The sequence below is a fragment of the Hyperolius riggenbachi genome, chromosome 2 (genome assembly GCF_040937935.1).
Source record: "Hyperolius riggenbachi isolate aHypRig1 chromosome 2, aHypRig1.pri, whole genome shotgun sequence".
Lineage (NCBI taxonomy): Eukaryota > Metazoa > Chordata > Amphibia > Anura > Hyperoliidae > Hyperolius > Hyperolius riggenbachi.
In genome coordinates this window covers 142590856-142612025 of record NC_090647.1, presented here as the reverse complement: position 1 = coordinate 142612025, position 21170 = coordinate 142590856, and the positions used below count along the sequence as shown (strand labels likewise).

At 45.5% G+C, this 21170-nt stretch overlaps 1 protein-coding gene across 2 annotated transcripts in view; it reads left to right on the top strand.

The window, feature by feature from the left end:
• The first annotated feature begins 4312 nt into the window (after nucleotides 1-4312).
• The window catches only part of LOC137545862 (transmembrane protein 198), a 57294-nt gene continuing 40436 nt past the window's right edge, over nucleotides 4313-21170 (top strand). For both annotated transcript variants that reach the window (XM_068267582.1, XM_068267583.1), the window contains exon 1: nucleotides 4313-4540. The gene's annotated coding sequence lies outside the window, so the exon portion shown is untranslated. The remainder of the gene's footprint in view (nucleotides 4541-21170) is intronic.

The window sequence follows — 21170 nt, the reverse complement described above, 5'->3', positions numbered from 1 at the left end:
TACTGGGGGCACCTATTCCTGGCTACCTAAACTGGGGGGAATTATGCCTGGCTACCTATACTGGGGGCACCTATGCCTAGCTACCTACACTGGGTGCACCTACGTCTGGCTACCTATACTAGTGTCACCTATACTGACTACACATACCAATGGCACTTATACTGGCTACCTATACTGGGGGGGGCGCTAAATAACGCCTCGCAAATTACGTTTGCGAGTCCACGGGGAAGGGGGAGCAATTTTTACATCCTTGTTTTGGGTGCAATTTAGCCTAGAAACTGCCCTGGTGAAGAAGCTTGTATACTCAGACAATGAAATGATGAGCTATATCATGTAGGGCCACCCAAGATGAGAAGGTCATTGCAGAGAGATCAGACTAAATCCGATCCACTGGAGAAGGTATTGGTAGCTCATGCTAGTTTATTTTTTACAAGAAAACCAGATGAACAGAAAAAAACAGAGTTATGTCAAAATGGCATCCTAAGATAAGTCCCCCAGGTCTGAAGATGTCTAACAAGCTACTGGAGAAGAGCAGAACACAAGTACGAGTAGAGCAAAAGCTAATGATGCTGATGGATTAAAGCTGAGAGGACATGCAACTGCTGAGGTGCTCAGAAAGCCACTAGTATAGGTAGCCAGACATAGGTGCACCCATTATAGGTAGCTAGGCATAGGTGCCCCCAGTATAGGTAGCCAGGCATAAGTGCCCCCAGTTTAGGTAGCCAGGAATAGGTGCCCCCAGTAAAGGTAGCCAGGTATAGGTTTCCCCAGTATAGAAAAGAGTAAGGTGAAGTTCCGCTTGATGTTCCAAAAAATTATCGAAAATCTTTATTGAATACAAATGACACAGCATAAAAAGTTCACTGACATGTTTCGGACGCACACTGGTCCTCAGTCATAGCATGAATCTAAGTTAAAACAGTGAGATTAAATACACAGAACACCCTTCCCTCCCTCGGCCAATCTAAGGCTATGCCCAGAGGCAGTCCACTAGGCCTAGTCCCTTGGATTCATGCTATGACTAAGGACCAGTGTGCGTCCGAAACATGTCAGTGAACTTTTTATGCTGTGTCATTTGTATTCAATAAAGATTTTCGATAATTTTTTGGAACATCAAGCGGAACTTCACCTTACTCTTTTCTATACTGGGGAAACCTATACCTGGCTATCTTTACTGGGGGCACCTATTCCTGGCTACCTAAACTGGGGGCACTTATGCCTGGCTACCTATACTGGGGGCACCTATGCCTAGCTACCTATAATGGGTGCACCTATGTCTGGCTACCTATACTAGTGGCACCTATACTGACTACACATACCAAAGGCACTTATACTGGCTACCTATACTGGGGGCACCTATGCCTAGCTACCTACACTGGGTGCACCTACGTCTGGCTACCTATACTAGTGGCACCTATACTGACTACACATACCAATGGCACTTATACTGGCTACCTATACTGGGGGGGGCTAAATAACGCCTCGCAAATTACGTACGCGAGTCCACGGGAAAGGGGGAGCAATTTTTACATCCTTGCCCTGGGAGCAATTTAGCCTAGAAACTGCCCTGGTGAAGAAGCTTGTATACTCAGACAATGAAATGATGAGCTATATCATGTAGGGCCACCCAAGATGAGAAGGTCATTGCAGAGAGATCAGACTAAATATGATCCACTGGAGAAGGTATTGGTAGCTCACGCTAGTTTATTTTTTACAAGAAAACCAGATGAACAGAAAAAAACAGAGTTATGTCAAAATGGCATCCTAAGATAAGTCCCCCAGGTCTGAAGATGTCTAACAAGCTACTGGAGAAGAGCAGAACACAAGTACGAGTAGAGCAAAAGCTAATGATGCTAATGGATTAAAGCTGAGAGGACATGCAACTGCTGAGGTGCTCAGAAATAGTGTTGGTGTTCACATTAGTACCCATATATGTGGACAGGGTCAAGTGGAGTTCACTTATTTGTGCTTCACATTGCGCTTTACATGACTTATGTGAAGCTCAAATAAGTGGACTGCCCCTGACCCTGTCTGCTTATATGGGTACTTATATGGGTAGTGAAGTGTGGTGACGGGCAAATTCGGCTTTCTGACTTTCCACAACCCAAATACGAACATCACCACTACTCAAAAATATGAAAAGTACATTCCAATGCTGCAAAAGACAATATACCATCAGAACTTAGAATGTAATCGATGAATTAAGGAAACTTAGGTGTGATTAAACATCAGATGGAAAGGCTAAAGGTTAACATCTTGGAAATTAGTGAACTAAAATGGACTGGTGCTGGTCATTTTACTTCAGATATATATCAGATTTTCTATTGTGGGCAAAATACTCACAGAAGACATGGAGTAGCCATCATGACCAATAAGCCATTCAACATTGGGCTTCTTCTTCTTTTTTGAGCAATTTTGGGGTTCATTTTGGAGCAATTTTGGAGATAATCATCAGCACTTTTAAAAAACACATACTGCACATGACCGGCTGGATGCACCCCGTCGCTCCCAGCGATGGGGTAGCATGCGCAGCTAGACTGCACCTGTGCCAACTGGCCTGAACTGCCGTAGATAATGGAGTAACGATCCAGGTGGCAGAGGAGGATGACAAGAGACCGATTAGCCTGAAAGGGGCTGGAGGAAGCCCCATGTATGTTTAATTTTTTTTCTCTTTCTTCATCTCAGGTACACTTTAAGAAAGACATTACATGCATCATAGGTGACTGGAATGCTAAAGCTGGCAGGGAAAAAAAACAAGTGGAGTAACAGGCAAGTTTGGTCTTGGAAAACATAAATGAAAACATTATACCTGGCATCCAATAAATAAAAATAAAAAAAATCATTGTACATTACCTTTAATTTATAAATGAATGAATGATTATAGTTCCACACTATAATAGCAAATGGCTTGTGTAGCAGTTATGTTTTTATTTTCATAGAGTAGTCTTCACTGTGATGAGAGTTTAAAATAAACCTATTGGTGTGTTAATGTACTTCTGATTCATTTTAATGACCATTATAAGCAAATTAATTGTTCCCCATGGTTATTAGTCAGTATGTACAGTATATATGAATTATACATGAGCTGAAAGTAAGCACCCATCTCTCTGTCCTGGGACAAGCCACCTCATTCTCCCCATTCACTCACTACAATCAGCTATCCCAAAGCCGGTCCATTTCCTCACAGGGGTGCACATAGAACTCCTGTTTCTCTTGTTGGACCATCCCCATAAGTGTTTGCTTTTATTCTACAACTAAAAATAATCACAAGAGAACCATTTTTACTCCACCCGCTTTCACAGCTATCTTTTGGCCCGTCTATTTTCCCGGCGTGTTGTTGATGCAGGCGCCCCCGCTCTGACACACATGGTGCGGTCCTGATCGGGTGACGTCACCTTTCAGCTGTTCGGAGAGTTGCAATGGGACCGCACGCAGCGGCTGGACGTTAGATGTACTTGATGCTGTGCTTGTAGCTTGATTGAAGTGGAAGAGTCGCCTCGCCTGCGGCAGAGAGCAGAGCAGTAGAGATGGGAAGTTCGGATCTTTTCAATGATCCGGATGATTCGAATCGGATCATTGAAAAGATCCGGATCTTTGATCCGAATCTCGGATCATTTTACTACCGAAGCATTCGGGGTGAAATGACTAGCAGGACAGGTCTTTCCCTGCTGTGGACAGGAGAAGGGGAGGGACACACAGAGAAGGGGAGAAGATGGACAGAGGGCAGGGAGTGGACAGAGATGGGAGGAGGGACGAGCAGAGAGCAGAAATATTTGCACGTAATACCCACATGCTGAAATCATATGCTTTACATGTATTTCACCTATATGCTCATCTGTGTACTTTGACTGCAAACGTCGCACAGTGAAGGAAAGCATTCCCAGAAGATAAGTGCAGCTGTTTAGTGCCCAGTGCAGGAGGATTATATTGCCTTTCAATCACACTGTCTGCAAAGTTACTGAGCTGTGCTGAGCCAAAAGCTTCCCATGTGATCACTGTGCAGCACTACGGAACAGACAGCCTATAATGGGCAGCACATTGCAGCCAGTATGTGTGCTCTACACATATCTGGCAGTGGCACCCATGTCCCCTCTCTCTCTCTCATCTACCTGTCTCCCTGCAAGGCTGCCTTGCATCCAACAGAGCGATCCATCTCAGCTCTGCTTCCAGGACCCCGCTGCCCGCTGAGAGGGGGCGTGTCGCTCCTGGCCCCGCCCCTTTTGCGATCCGAATCGTTCATTTTGATGATTCGGATGATCGACTCATAAAATAGATTCGGATCAAAGATCCGAATCGTTCATGATCCGGACAACACTACAGAGCAGGTCTGCTGGCGACCACCAGCCTATCCGCCTGCAGGCTGCCGAGTTGTTGTGGTCTGTGGAGCTCGCACAGCTTATGAAGGAACCTGGACATTGAAAAGTTCCAAGAAACCGCCACCAGCAGCTCCCCAACCCCCTTCCCTATCGCATCCCTGGCTGCCAGAGGAAGTGACAACTTACTGCCCGGAGATCATCTTCCACGCAACAACACTGAGCTGGTAAAGAGGCTTGAATGTAGCTGATAAGCCTGATGTATTATGTAACAGCTGCTATTAAAGCATAGTCCACTCTATAGCTCTGTACACACGTTCGATCGCTGTCGTTGATAAATGATGGGTTGCAGCGAGCCATGTCAGAGCATGGTTAAATACTGCAGTCTGCTGATTGCATCGTGAGTGGAAAGGACGATCTGGAAGTGCGTAATTAGCCACATTATAAGTAGTCTAAATGGAGCGATCGTTTGCTATCATTCAATAAAATGATGCCGATTTATTGTCCGAACTGATTAGGCAGGATGGATCTGTCTACTCTACATGGATGATAATCAATGTCTTTTATGCTGGGAATACACAGGTCGATTCTGCGCCAGATCGTTTCGCCCTCTCGATTCTCTTATCTTCTGCTCGATTTTCTTATCTTCTTTCAATTCACTTCAATGATGAATTGAGCAGCAACCCGATCGGACATGTTGGAAATTATCTATCGAGCTATCTTGATGTCTTGATGGCTCAAAATCGATCTGTGTATTCCCAGCATTACTGTCGGTGGAACTTTTTTTTTTACCAATTGGTTGACCCGTCTGTCGTTTCTTGTTCATTTTGAGCGTGTGTACGGAGTAATAGCTGTCTTTTCGTTTTCCTATTAAGCTAAATTGTTGTTAGGCATGTGTTTACTATTATTGCATTAACACCATATCCTGCAGCCTTCAGTGGCTATTCTATCAAAACCTAATACTGTAATAAGATTATGCTATTAGCTGCTGAGTAGGCAGTTTAGTTGACACACTTCTGTAAAATGTATTTGAAAAATTCTTATTCCAGGGCTTCCTAAAAGACAGCTAGCTTCCAACTGACTGGTGAATTCCCTATCAATTTGTCTGCCCAGTAGCCCACAGAGCTATTTGTTTAGTGGCATATGATCCAGGTAAAACCAACTGCTGGATAGAAGTCTAGAAAGATGTAGACAGTGTCAGGTCTGATTCTTGTATTGTGTGCGATCTGATAATTACTGTAAAATAAGTTTTTTTGTTTTTTTTGTTTTGTTTTTTGTAAGAAAATTTTAACAAATATTTCAGCTGTGTATTCAGGTTTTCTTAGTGCTGCTCATAAAATGTTCTTGGATTGGAGTGGTACTGGTTTGTGGTTTGCTAGGGAAACTGAAGGCTCAGAAAACTAGACTTGTTGCCCACATGGCCACTTTTTGTGCCAAAGCTAACTGTAGAACTTAGAGATATTTCTGTCTGGACAGGGCAATGATCTTGACAGCCAACACTGCAGGCTGAACGCGGGCAAGCTGGAAATCCATTTCCCTATTGCTATTGTTTTACAAGCTAGGGATTGGTATTTGCTCTATGGCTCTGCCCTCCTTTTGGAATAAAGAAAACAGAAGTGTGTGGCCAAGCTGAACAGTCCATTATGTGATAGTTGGTGGTAGCAATGCCTTGACGGATATCAGATTGTACATTTATGAATATCCACCCTTATGTCAGTAGGCAGATTTAGAGCTTCAAGAGAAATGTATTTGGAGCTATAAATTAACTTTTTTTTTTTTTAAAAATGCTACCTACAAGGTTGTCAGGCTGATTTTCCGATACCAATAATCACTAAATCTGGCCTGAGGCCTGGAACCTGCTAAAGCGTTTTTTTTTGTTTTTTTTTTTTGGAGCGTCTAGGGAGTGCTTTCAATCTCTAGCGATTTCCCTAAATGCTCTGCCAATGTAAATGGATGGGACAAATTCCACTGGAGTGATTGCGATTAAGAAAATCGCAATCGCAGGACATGCAGCATTTTGGGAGCGTTTTCATTCTAATGAATTGTATAGGAGCAGGGAAACTGCTCCCACAATCGCTTGGAAAACGCTATCACAAATCGCTAGCGATTGCGATAGCATTTTGCGCTTTCTAGTGGGTTCAAGTTCACTTACACTGATCAGAGATTAACCCACACAGCACATTAATATTCATTCAATTTGAATAGGAATCCGCAGCATTGCACAGGGATCCCCAGAAACTGCTTATCATAAATGAAACGACAGTGCTCATTTAAAAGATCCGTCACATCAATCATTTAAAGGACAACTGAAGTGAGAGGGATGTGGAGGCTGCCATATTTATTTTCTTTTAAGCGATACCAGTTGCCTGGCTGTGCTGCTAATCCTCTGCCTCTAATACTTTTATCCATAGACCCTGAACAAGCATGCAGCAGGTCAGGTGTTTTTGTCATTATTGTCAGATCTCACTGGATTAGCTACGTGCTGGTTTCTGTTTTGCAGCCAAATAGATCAGCACGACTACCTGGCAACTGGTATTGTTTAAATGGAAATAAATATGGCAGCTTCTATATACCTCTCACTTCAGTCAGTCCTCCACTAGGCAGCCTGGAAAGTTTGCCCCCTTTAGTCAGGCCGTACTGCACATGCGCGGCCCGGCTGCGTTCACTCACCACATTACATTACCATCGCTGGGAGAGGTCTGTGCCTGCGCAGGGGACTGCCCATGTGCCAACTTGCAAAATTACATGGTGTCACAAGACCCCTAGTGGCTGACCGCGCTTAGCCTTCTAAACGGTGCCAGCGCACAGATCGTGCGAACTCTGGTCGCAGTCAATGCGCAGGAACCGTTAAGAATTAGCCGCAGACAACTCAGAAGGAAGCCTGTGAGACACGGGTGATTACCACTTCACCCACTGGTTCAGAGTAAACTGCCACCACCGCGGTTATCATGGGACCGTGGGGCCCACTAACTGACTGACTAATCCTGCGAATAAAACGGTTAAACACACGATATTCTGTCTAGCCAACAACAAACAAACAGTAGCGTATCTTCAGAGACCCGGGATCATTTGTGTGTGCTGATAAGCAGGGTAGCGAAACAGTGAATGACTTGGGGAAAGTCGTTTATTCACGCAATATAAATAATTAATATATACAGACAATTATGAAAATCAACAATTATTAAAACAGTAATAGCCAGTATGAAAAATTAAAAGAAGGGAGAAAAATACTTAGTTCCTGGAAAGATGTCCTTATTGTGGGAAGAATCATAAAGTTCTTGGTTTCAAAGTCCAGAGTTCAGAGTTCAGACCAGGTGGATGCCAGCATATCCTCAAGCTGGCATCTGATGAGTGCAAGATGGTTCAGTGTGGAGGACACTGAGTTTGGGTCCTCAGCCATTCTTATGCCCCTGCTTCAGTAGGAGGGAGTGAGGGCGGGGAGCCATACACCCCCTTCAAAGATGAGATGAGCCCTCCCCTTATCCTGGGGCTAGAAATCATATCTACCCATATATGGGCTCTAACTCACAGAACCGTACAGGTCAGGGCAGATTTATTAACATTTTCAGGTCGGTCTCGATTTACCCAGCGCCCTGATACCAGACATGAGGGGTGGGACCCCTGTGGTATCATCAGGGCACTTTGAAACTGCCTAGCTGGCAGTCCTTACCTCCGAAGGTTCTGAAACTTCCTCAGAACCAGCACCGGGGCTCATGCTACACTTCCCCCATGTTTGGTGAAGCGGCCATCTCAGGAACCCCAGAAATATTACAGATCTGGGAAGTTATGGATTATGCCAGGATGTTCTAGCTGCTAACAGCTGACTTTCCTTTGATCTTTAGCAGAGAGCAGAGTGTCCAGACCTCCCGTGGATTCGTAGCCTGCTTGGCTGCACCTAGGCATCCTTTGGTTAATTAACATCTCCATGAGATCAGCTAAGTGTCACCTGGTTCCCAGAGCCAAAAGGGAAATTGTGCCTTCCACAGGGAATATGTCCAAGCTAATTAACACCTTCCCCCCAGGCTGTCATTTCAGCTAAGACAGATTTCCCAGCTGTTCCTAAGCAGAGGGATACTGCACATCAGATCTTGGTTTTATTGATCTGAGGCGCAATCGATGCAGGAATCGAGTGCGATCGTTCTTTTCTTCACGGGCGGTTCCAGGACGCGCCTGCGTCCCCGCAATCGTCCGTGACACATGGTCTCTAGCAGAGGATCCAGGCGGCATGGGAAGACTGCGAGGGACCGATCAGCCTGAAGGGGCCGGAGGAAGCCCTAGGTATGTATAAAACCTTTTTTTATTTTTTATTTTTTCTTCTTGTCTTAGGTACCCTTTAAGTTTAAGTCAGGTAAGCTGGCCATACACACATTGATTTTCCTGGTCAATTGACTCTGATCGAATCTGATGGGAATCTATTGCACAAGAGACCACATTGGTCATAAATTCGATCCAATTTAACAGAAAATCATTGGAAATGATTGATCAGACTGAAATCTCAATTGAATAGGGGCAGGATGGAATGGCAATAGAGGGATGGGCCCCAAGCTTTGTACTTCATTGAGCAGTGAGATGCTGAAATCTATTGAAAATCAATGTGTTGTGTGTGTGTGTGGTAGGAACTGATCCCTCTCTGATGAGATTCAGATCAGAGAGAGATCGATCATTTTGCCACATTGGGTGGCAAACTGTGTGTTTAAACACCTTTTTAGATGGTGATCTGCTGATGCCCATAGGACACCTGTAACACTAAACTTGTTGCACGTGGATGAGGGAAATGCTGCTGACTGCTGGGACATCTTTCTTTGTTTGACGGATGCACCACATAATCGTGCAGCAAGTTTCCTATTTACATGTATTTGCCTTGTAAATGATTTTTGTATCCCCACACTTTGCATTAGTTGAGCTGTGATGAGCTAAGGACTGACTGCTTAACTACTTCCCGACCGCCGTATAGACAAATGGCGGCCGGGAAGTGGACGCCGCAAGGACCGCCGTATTGACAAAATGCGGCGGTCCTTGTATGGGCATGGGCGGAGCGATCGCGTCATCCGTGACGCGATCCTCCGCCTCAGCCTGGCGCCGCTCACCCGCCGCAACATCCCGCCGGCCATACGGAAGCGCCGGCGGGATGTTAACCCGACGATCGCCACATACAAAGTGTATAATACACTTTGTAATGTTTACAAAGTGTATTATACAGGCTGCCTCCTGCCCTGGTGGTCCCAGTGTCCGAGGGACCACCAGGGCAGGCTGCAGCCACCCTAGTCTGCACCAAGCACACTGATTTCCCCCCCCCCCCTGCCCCAGATCGCCCACAGCACCCATCAGACCCCCCCTGCCCACCCCCCAGTCCCCTGTTTGCACCCAATCACCCCCCCTAATCACCCATCAATCACTCCCTGTCACTATCTGTCAACGCTATTTTTTGTTTTATCTCCCCCTCTTCCCCCTGCTCCCTCCTGATCACCCCCCCACCCCTCAGATTCTCCCCAGACCCCCCCCCCAGACCCCTCCCCCCATGTACTGTATGCATCTATCCCCCCTGATCACCTGTCAATCACCTGTCAATCACCCATCAATCACCCCCTGTCACTGCCACCCATCAATCAGACCCTAACCTGCCCCTTGCGGGCAATCTGATCACCCACCCACACCAATAGATCGCCCGCAGATCCGACATCAGATCACCACCCAAGCACAGCGTTTACATCTATTCTCTCCTCTAAACACCCACTAATTACCCATCAATCACCCATTAATCACCCCCTATCACCACCTGTCACTGTTACCCATCAGATCAGACCCTAATCTGCCCCTTGCGGGCACCCAATCACCCGCCTACACGCTCAGATTGCCCTCAGACCCTCCCTTATCAATTCGCCAGGGCATTATTTACATCTGTCCTTCCCTGTAATAACCCACTGATCACCTGTCAATCACCTGCCAATCACCTATCACCCATCAATCACCCCCTGTCACTGCCACCCATCAATCAGCCCCTAACCTGCCCCTTGCGGGCAAACTGATCACCCACCCACACCAATAGATCGCCCGCAGATCCGACATCAGATCACCACCCAAGCGCAGTGTTTACATCTATTCTCTCCTCTAAACACCCACTAATTACCCATCAATCACCCCCTATCACCACCTGTCACTGTTACCCACGAGATCAGACCCTAATCTGCCCCTTGCGGGCACCCAATCACCCGCCTACACGCTCAGATTGCCCTCAGACCCCCCCTTATCAATTCGCCAGTGCAATATTTACATCTGTTCTCCCCTGTAATAACCCACTGATTACCTGTCAATCACCTGTCAATCACCCATCAATCACCCCCTGTCACTGCCACCCATCAATCACCCCCTGTCACTGCCACCCATCAATCACCCGCTGTCACTGCCACCTATCAATCAGCCCCTAACCTGCCCCTTGCGGGCAATCTGATCACCCACCCACACCAATAGATCGCCCGCAGATCCGACGTCCGATCACCTCCCAAGTGCAGTGTTTACATCTGTTCTCTACCCTAAACACCCACTAATTACCCATCAATCACCCCCTGTCACTGCTACCTATCAGATTAGACCCCTATCTGCCCCTAGGGCACTCAATCACCCGCCCACACCCTCAGAATGCCCTCAGACCCCAGCCCTGATCACCTCGCCAGTGCATTGCTTGCATCTATTCCCCCCTCTAATCACACCTTGAGACACCCATCAATCACCTCCTGTCACCCCCTAGCACACCTACCCATCAGATCAGGTTCTAATTTGCCCCGTGTGGGCTCCTGATCACTCGGCCAAACCCTCAGATCCCCCTCAGACCCCCTTCCGATCACCTCCCCAGTGCATTGATTGCATCAATTTTCCCCTCTAACCACCCCCTGAGACACCCATCAATCACCTCCTGTCACCCCCCTAGCACTCCTATCCATCAGATCAGGCCCAATACAACCTGTCATCTAAAAGGCCACTCTGCATATGACCAGTTCCACAAAATTCGCCCCCTCATAGACCACCTGTCACCAAAATTTGCAGATGCTTATACCCCTGAACAGTCATTTTGAGACATTTGGTTTCCAGACTACTCACGGTTTTGGGCCCGTAAAATGCCAGGGCGGTATAGGAACCCCACAAGTGACCCCATTTTAGAAAAAAAGACACCCCAAGGTATTCTGTTAGGTGTATGACGAGTTCATAGAAGATTTTTTTTGTCAAAAGTTAGCGGAAATTGATTTTTATTGGGTTTTTTTTTCACAAAGTGTCATTTTTCACTAACCTGTGACAAAAAATAAAATCTTCTATGAACTCGCCATACACCTAACGGAATACCTTGGGGTGTCTTCTTTCTAAAATTGGGTCACTTGTGGGGTTCCTATACTGCCCTGGCATTTTAGGGGCCCTAAACCGCGAGGAGTAGTCTAGAAAACAAATGCCTCAAAATGACCTGTGAATAGGACGTTGGGCCCCTTAGCGCACCTAGGCTGCAAAAAAGTGTCACACACGTGGTACCGCCGTACTCAGGAAAAGTAGTATAATGTGTTTTGGGGTGTGTTTTTACACATACCCATGCTGGGTGGGAGAAATTTCTATGTAAATGGACAATTGTGTGTAAAAAAAATCAAACAATTGTCATTTACAGAGATATTTCTCCCACTTAGCATGGGTATGTGTAAAAATACACCCCAAAACACATTATACTACTTCTCCTGAGTACGGCGGTACCACATGTGTGGCACTTTTTTACACCCTAAGTACGCTAAGGGGCCCAAAGTCCAATGAGTACCTTTAGGATTTCACAGGTCATTTTGCGACATTTGGTTTCAAGACTACTCCTCACGGTTTAGGGCCCCTAAAATGCCAGGGCAGTATAGGAACCCCACAAATGACCCCATTCTAGAAAGAAGACACCCAAAGGTATTCCGTTAGGAGTATGGTGAGTTCATAGAAGATTTTATTTTTTGTCACAAGTTAGCGGAAAATGACACTTTGTGAAAAAAACAATTAAAATCAATTTCCGCTAACTTGTGACAAAAAAATAAAAACTTCTATGAACTCACCATACTCCTAACGGAATACCTTGGGGTGTCTTCTTTCTAAAATGGGGTCATTAGTGGGGTTCCTATACTGCCCTGGCATTTTAGGGGCCCTAAACCGTGAGGAGTAGTCATGAAACAAAAATGACCTGTGAAATCCAAAAGGTACTCATTGGACTTTGGGCCTTTTAGCGCAGTTAGGGTGCAAAAAAGTGCCACACATGTGGTATTGCCGTACTCGGGAGAAGTAGTACAATGTGTTTTGGGGTGTATTTTTACACATACCCATGCTGGGTGGGAGAAATACCTCTGTAAATGACAATCTTTTGATTTTTTTACACACAATTGTCCATTTACAGAGTTATTTCTCCCACCCAGCATGGGTATGTGTAAAAATACACCCCAAAACACATTGTACTACTTCTCCCGAGTACGGCGATACCACATGTGTGGCACTTTTTTGCACCCTAACTGCGCTAAAGGTCCCAAAGTCCAATGAGTACCTTTAGGATTTCACAGGTCATTTTGAGAAATTTCGTTTCAAGACTACTCCTCACGGTTTAGGGCCCCTAAAATGCCAGGGCAGTATAGGAACCCCACAAATGACCCCATTTTAGAAAGAAGACACCCCAAGGTATTCCGTTAGGAGTATAGCGAGTTCATAGAAGATTTTATTTTTTGTCACAAGTTAGCGGAAATTGATTTTAATAGTTTTTTTTCACAAAGTGTCATTTTCCGCTAACTTGTGACAAAAAATAAAATCTTCCATGAACTCACCATACTCCTAACGGAATACCTTGGGGTGTCTCCTTTCTAAAATGGGGTCATTTGTGGGGTTCCTATACTGCCCTGGCATTTTAGGGGCCCTAAACCGTGAGGAGTAGTCTTGAAACGAAATTTCTCAAAATGACCTGTGAAATCCTAAAGGTACTCATTGGACTTTGGGCCCTTTAGCGCAGTTAGGGTGCAAAAAAGTGCCACACATGTGGTATCGCCGTACTCAGGAGAAGTAGTATAATGTGTTTTGGGGTGTATTTTTACACATACCCATGCTGAGTGGGAGAAAGATCTCTGTAAATGGACAATTGTGTGTAAAAAAAATTAACAAATTGTCATTTACAGAGATATTTCTCCCACCCAGCATGGGTATGTGTAAAAATACACCCCGAAACACATTATACTACTTCTCCTGAGTACGGCAATACCACATGTGTGGCACTTTTTTGCAGCCTAACTGCGCTAAGGGGTCCAAAGTCCAATGAGCACCTTTAGGCTTTACAGGGGTGCTTACAATTTAGCACCCACCAAAATGTCAGGACAGTAAACACACCCCACAAATGACCCCATTTTGGAAAGTAGACCCTTCAAGGTATTCAGAGAGGGGCATGGTGAGTCCGTGGCAGATTTCATTTTTTTTTTGTCGCAAGTTAGAAGAAATGGAAACTTTTTTTTTTTTCTTTTTTGTCACAAAGTGACATTTTCCGCTTACTTGTGACAAAAAATAATATCTTCTATGAACTCACTATGCCTCTCAGTGAATACTTTGGGATGTCTTCTTTCCAAAATGGGGTCATTTGGGGGGTATTTATACTATCCTGGAATTCTAGCCCCTCATGAAACATGACAGGGGGTCAGAAAAGTCATAGATGCTTGAAAATGGGAAAATTCACTTTTTGCACCGTAGTTTGTAAACGCTATAACTTTTACCCAAACTAATAAATATACACTAAATGGGTTTTTTTTTATCCAAAACATGTTTGTCCACATTTTTCGCGCTGCATGTATACAGAAATTTTACTTTATTTGAAAAATGTCAGCACAGAAAGTTAAAAAAATCATTTTTTTGCTAAAATTCATGTCTTTTTTGGTGAATATAATAAAAAGTAAAAATCGCAGGAGCAATCAAATAGCACCAAAAGAAAGCTGTATTAGTGACAAGAAAAGGAGCCAAAATTCATTTAGGTGGTAGGTTGTATGAGCGAGCAATAAACCGTGAAAGCTGCAGTGGTCTGAATGGAAAAAAAGTGGCCGGTCCTTAAGGGGTAGAAAGCCCTAGGTCCTCAAGTGGTTAAGATAAGAGGGGGAGGCGGCAGGTGTGCTTATTTGGGTACATTCTTCTCACCGGTGATTTCTGATGAACTCCAGTTAAATGCTGTCTGCTTGCAGCTACCTGTTTTCACTATAATGTATGCTGTATAAAATGACAAATGATCCAACAGGTATGATCAGAAAAAAAAGCATGTAAAACTAACATCTCCAGTTAATGTCCAAATAACTACATTAGATGGCCGCTGGATATGCAAAGCGTGATCCAGATACTGTCCCTAGTAAAAAATCTTTTACCCCTACCTTACAGATGTTAGACTGGTTTCCTATTGGAGAGGAGCAGATGTACTGTCAATAATACAATAGCTAACACCCAGCAAAATTCCATCAAATCTGGTCACATTTTCTTTGAGAACTGTGAAAAATGGGAGGTCATGCAACTAGACTATCCTTTCCATAATACACAGCAGTGTTTTTATGCAGAAATATAGCTTTGGTTTATCTGCGCGGCGTATGTTGTACTATGGTAAAGGAGCAGTAGGAACCCTTTATGTTGAGAAATACAGTAGCGTTCTGCCAAAACAATCCAATATGGCTGACATCAGAGGATGGACTTATACCTGTACAGTAAAAGGATTATTATTGGTTTGTCTGTTCAAGTTACTGTTTTCTAAGGTAAGCCAGCACCTATTCAGCAGGAGACCTTAGGCAAGTCTCCCTAAAACTGCTACTGCCTATAGAGCGCGCCCTAGTGGCTGCAGCTCTGGTGCTTTGAGTCCGCCAGGAGAAAAGCACTATATAAGTGTCTTCTTTACGCAAGCTATGCTAAACTCCAGCAAGGCAGGAGTTTGTGGGCACCTCAGCCTAGACTCCAGCATATATACTCGCTTGTTGACAGATCTGAATCGCCAGCTTTAAACCGTAGAGACCACTGACTGGGGCCGGATTTGCCATAAGGCACTGTAGGCACATGCCTACAGGTGTCTGATGATGGAAAGGTGGCTCATGCGCCTCCCTCCCTTCTTCCCTATGCATAGTCCTGATGAGTGTAAATGAGGTTACACCCTGCTCTCGATATTTCACTGATGAGATCTCACTTCAGTCAGGGGAACCTCTAGCTACTTAATACTGAGGTTCCTCTAGCTACCTAATACTTGGGGGCACCTCTAGCTACTTAATTGAGGGTACCTCTGGCTACTTAATAAGGGGCACTTGTAGCTACCTATGACGGGCAAGGGAAGTAAGGTAGAAGTGACAGCTGGGGCAGCCAGCACACTTGCCATGCAGTTTGGTGGGGGTTTGTAGGTTCATGTAGGGCAAAGTCTAAGGTGCCAGGAGATCTGTGCCTATAGGCTTCTATGAGGTCAATCCAGGCCTGCCTCTGAACACCTTCTCCTACTTACCTCTGAAAGTCACTTCATTATAGGCCACTCGCTGTCCCTCCTTTGCCCATTGAAACTGATGCTTTAATGTGCTATAGCAGAGGGAGCTGTATGTACACCACTTGACCCTTATCAATCCCTTTCAATGAGAGTTCACTTCTTTTCAACAGTCGAAGTGGTGGTTGATTGGGAGTAAATATTGTTTCATGTATAGATTGGTAATGACCTGTCGCACACAACACTTGAAATCAGATAACTGTTGCCCAATTGAAGCAGCTTAGTGAGGCACCAAGGGTTGGTGGTAATTTGTTACTCATGGTGTGTACACAATTGAAAGATTAACCACCTCAGAACCGGCCGCCTAACCCCCCCCCCCCCCTAAGGACCAGGCATTTTGCGGTGGAGGGGGGTGCGCGCGTTTGGGGGCCGGCAGCTGGATACCGTCTGTGGCTGGCTGGGCAGTGTCCCCCCAACAACCCCCCCCTTATGCCAGCAGCCATCACTCATCTTCCGAGCTCCAGCGATGAGCCGCAGTAGCCCCCTTCTTCTCCAGCCGGCATCTCAGGTCGGGTCGCGGCTTGATGACGTCATCAAGCCGAGACCCAGCGCTGACGTCAGAAGGAGCAGAGATGCCGGTAAGAGCGGTGGGGGGCACCGATCGTCGCGGGAATGGCAGGGAGGTGAGTGGATCCTCTTCTTCCCCCGAACCCCCCCCCCCTCCCACCGCCGCTGTCAAAGTGATCATTACGATCCGACGGCGATCGTAGTGATACGCGATGGCTGCTGATCACTGAGGGGAGATGTCAGCTGTCATATGACAGCTTAATCTCCCCTCTCGGGTGCGCACGATTGCGTCTGGACGGTTCTTTAGCGCGGACGTTGAATCAATGTCCAGTCAGAACGGTAGCACCACCTGCTGGACGTTGATTCAACGTCCGTGGTCCCCAAAAGGTTAATGAAAGATCTCAGACCAATTTTACCCCCTTCCATGTAGTATGAGAGCCATACCTACAGTCTATTCTATTGAGCTGAACTCCTCATCAGATAAAAATCTTTGCAGGATGCTGCACACAAAGATGCTGTACACATTCAAAAGATCAGTATCTGCAAAAGATCTGTTCCTGCAAAATGCATTCATAGTCTATGATCTCTGCAGATCCTCATACACATCTTGTTTAACAGACATTCATCTGCATATCTGACGATCCTGGTGGATCTGATCTGCAGATGAATGTCAGTTAAACACGGTGTGTATGAGGATCTGCAGATATCATAGACTATGAATGCATTTTGCAGGAACGGATCTTTTAAATGTGTACAGCATCTTTGTGTACAGGATTTTGCAAAGATTTTTATCTGATGGGGAGTTCAGCTCAATAGAATAGACTGTGTAGAGTATGGCTCTCATACTACATGGAAGGTGGTAAAAAGATCTTACAATAATCTTTCAAGTGTGTCCACCATTACTGGCCGATCGATTTTCTGATTGATTTCCATTCACATTCACAAATTATCAAAATTAGATCAGACCTGTCGGAAATTATTTTTTGAAAAACATCTGCCAAAAAAAAAATAAATCCTGGTGTATTTCCAGCATTATTTAGGGGAGGTTGTGACTATAGCATCTGTGACTTCTCTAACCTCTTTGAATCAATGTTTTTCTCCCCCTTCCCGCAGATGAAAGCTTTTGTTTGCTCTCTGCTAATGCTAATAATTATCAGTCCTTATCTTCCTGAAACTTCTGAGGTCAGACAGGCTGAGGAAGTAGGGTGGTAAACGCCTCTGCTAAACTAAATGTAAAACTGAACTTTTGTGTTTGGTTTTTTTTCTATTAATGAGCCACATTGTTAGCAAGCATATTTAATGTGCAATTGAGATTGCCTGGGCACTAAAAATGGTGCTTGGATCACTTTAACCATTTAAGCCGGCTGGGTGTGATTGTCACGTCCAGCCGGCTGCTGCTGTGCCCGCCCGCGTGCCCTCGTGCCGCCCCCCCGGTAGCCCGGAGATCAATGAATGGGAACATACTGTAAGTACACAGTAATAATAATGCTGTCATTACTCCTCAAGTTGCCCATTTGGATTAGCGATGAGATGGCCTAATTTTTTTCGGTTTTCAGCTCCTGGTGTCCCAAATTGTAGCGAGGTTAAACATGAGAAGGTGAGGCCCCCTTCCGCCAAGGTTTGTACATTGACAAAGGAACGGGGAGATGCAGAAAGTGTAATTTCTCCACTGTCAGGCTTTCTTGTCGCTGAATAACTTGTGTTGGTGTCTGTATGTGTGAATATGCATGAATCTGTGCTATTAATACAGTGCTAAGAGACTGGAGCCAGCTCCGAAATGAACGCTCATTTGTAAACACTGAGTAATGTGAAAAGCAAAAAACCCAAAGCAACCAGCAACCAGTGAGAGCACACTTGAAGTTTCATGTAAAATGCGTGCATAGTCAGACCGTGCCGTGGGCTTAGATCTTCTGGAATAGTAAGCTTAGTAATACAAAGCAGGACTTAACTAATCTGAGATTTATAAAAGATCAATTGTCCACTCCATTAATATGTAAGTCAGGCCTACTAACCTACTATTTACTTGATGACCTTTGATGTGAGCCATCCAGCCTTTCTGACCTCTAGCTCTTGTTGGGTACTATAATGAATGTGCAAAGCCTTCACATAGTACCATGCTGCTTAGTTTTATAAAGGTCAGTTTATCCTGTATACTAAAGGAAGGGTGTCATTATGCATGGACACACTGCGGCCAGTTCATAGGTAAACTGCATAGTTAGCAAGCGGAAACTGCTCATTCAACAACTGATCTGCCAGGTATGTATATTACTAATAGAAGGTTGGTGTAAGTATGCACACAACTGCCACAATAATAGTGGCATAACTACAATTCTTGTAGCTTCCCAGCAAAACTTTTATGGGGTCCCCTAATGTCCACACCCCTTGCCTCCCCTTGGTGCCCTCCACAGCCTTGGCACCCATCGCATAAGGGTCATAAAACTAGTGTGGCCATCATGATCTTCACACCCATAACAAACGTAGCCACAAACACCTGAAATATAGTCCGCTGTATTGGAGGAAGGGAAGGTTGGTAGTTGGGAGCTCCCCACAGCTCTGGAGCCCTCTACAATCACAGGGGTTGCTCCCATCTAGTTACCTCCCTACACACTAAGCTGATTCTCACAGGAAGCTGCCACCCACACTAAGCCACTGCCCAATTACAACCATAGGTTAGTATTATGGCCACCCATAAAAGTGCAACTGCCACAATAACCTGCTGCCCACAACAAGGTTAGTAATTTAGATATGCACAGATGCAGCTGGCCGCACCACTACTCACAATGGGTACATATGCACGGAACTGAGGCGCCGCTAACTACAGGTAAATATGCACGGAACTAAGCTGCCGCCCACAACTGGTAAATATCTTACATAATAAGCAAAAGTTATAAGTATGCACGGGCGCACAACCGCCGCCTCGCCCCACGCACACTCCAAAGCCTGCGCATGCACACACCACTGCCGCCCACAATTATGAATGGACCAAGGCCGTATTGATGCATGAATGCACTAGCCTGCACGTGCACACCACAACCTTTCAGAATTGGGGCTAATTGACAGGATGATAGTGGGGCAGTGTAACAGGGCTGGTGGTGGACACCACAACTGCACTCCAAAACCTGCGCATCACAACCGCCATCCACAAGACATGTCACAGTTTGGCATCCACAGTTATGCATTGACCAAGGCTATAATGATGCATGGTTGCACTAGCCTGCACACGCTCACCACAACCTTTTTAGAAACTGGGATAAGTGATGAGGCGACGGTGTTACCGGGCAGGCGGCAGACACCACAACCACCACGCACTCCATAGCTCGCACGTCACAACCACCATCCACAACAAATGTCACCATGCGAACGCTGGCCACAGTTATGCATCGACCAAGTTCATAATGATGCACGGACACATTAACCTGCACGTGCACACTGCAACCTTTCAGAATCGGGCATAAATGATATGGCGACGGTGTAACAGGGCAGGTGATGGACACCACAAACACTGTGCGCACCATAGCCTGCACATGCTTCTGATTCTTTTGAGGATTTACTGTTCCTGCGCTAATCTGTGTATATGGCTTGCCGCACACATAGCTGTGCTTCAGTTGTTGGACTATTTAGTACAGTTAATTCTTGTGTCATCCTACAGCTACCACAAGGGTTTGTCCCAGCTGGCATGGAGGCTCTCTTCCCATATCAGACTGGTAATTTGCTGGCCAGGGAAGGAGAATTTTCATCCAGACTTGCTTCTGGCTTTCTCTGATCCTCATGTTAGCGTGGGAATGGCAGCAGCTGGTGAAGAGGTTTGGCATGCAGCAATCAGTCTTCACATTACATTTTCCTATGCAAGTCAGTTCCAGTATGGATAACTGACAGTTGTGGCTCTGCCCCTGCATTGCTCTCATACTTTCCTGCTATGTCTGAGTCACATGGGCATTTTTGAATAATGCATTATCTTCCTTCATGAATTATTCTAGTGCCTTGCTGGTCAATAAGTAATTCTCCTGTCATTTACCTGCAAAATTCAAACTTCAGATGTAATCCCTTGCTGCATTGTCAGGGTTAATGGCAAATTCCTCCCTTTTTGTACACCTTGTGTTTTGTATACGTAGAATAGTCAATTCCTGAACAGCCTGTCACACCGGGCAGGTCGAAGGAGCTGCCAGTGAGTCCACAGCAGGGAGAGGTTGCAGACGGCTGGCAAACAGGATTGGTGGATCAACAAGCTGATACATGGGTGAATTACAACCCGATAAGCAAAAGTGATCAATTTCTACTCCACACAAACTCTATTTCAGCAGAAATCCTGTGAAGCATTGATCTAAAGCTTTGGACTGCTCAGTGCATTGCACTGGTGTGCAGGGGCGTAGCAATAGCCATATCAACCAAAGCAACTGCTATGGGGCCCTGGAAAGGAGGGGTCGCAGGTGGTACTTTTGATGTGTTCACTATTAACTTTCCTTTTTCTCCACCCTCTGACTTTGTCTCTTAGCCCAAGGACTATACACAGTGAATACTGCACGGGAATGTAAATTGCCCAATCAACTCATACCCATAGGTTAGGGGCAGGTGGCATTGCTCAAGAGTGCCTAGTTCTGAGGGCCCCATAATCTTTAGCTACGCCACTGCAGGGACGGATTTCTGGACAGGCCACAATGCCCTGGCCTTGGGTGGCTGCAGCTCAAGGGGGAACCTTGACATGAAAAACAATGTTACATATGAAAGAGGTGGTTGCAAATGGTGAGCAACACAAGAAAAGGGGAAGCTAATGCCTGTGCAAGCTGTTCAGGAAAGTGAGGGACTGCAGTACATGGATACACATGGAA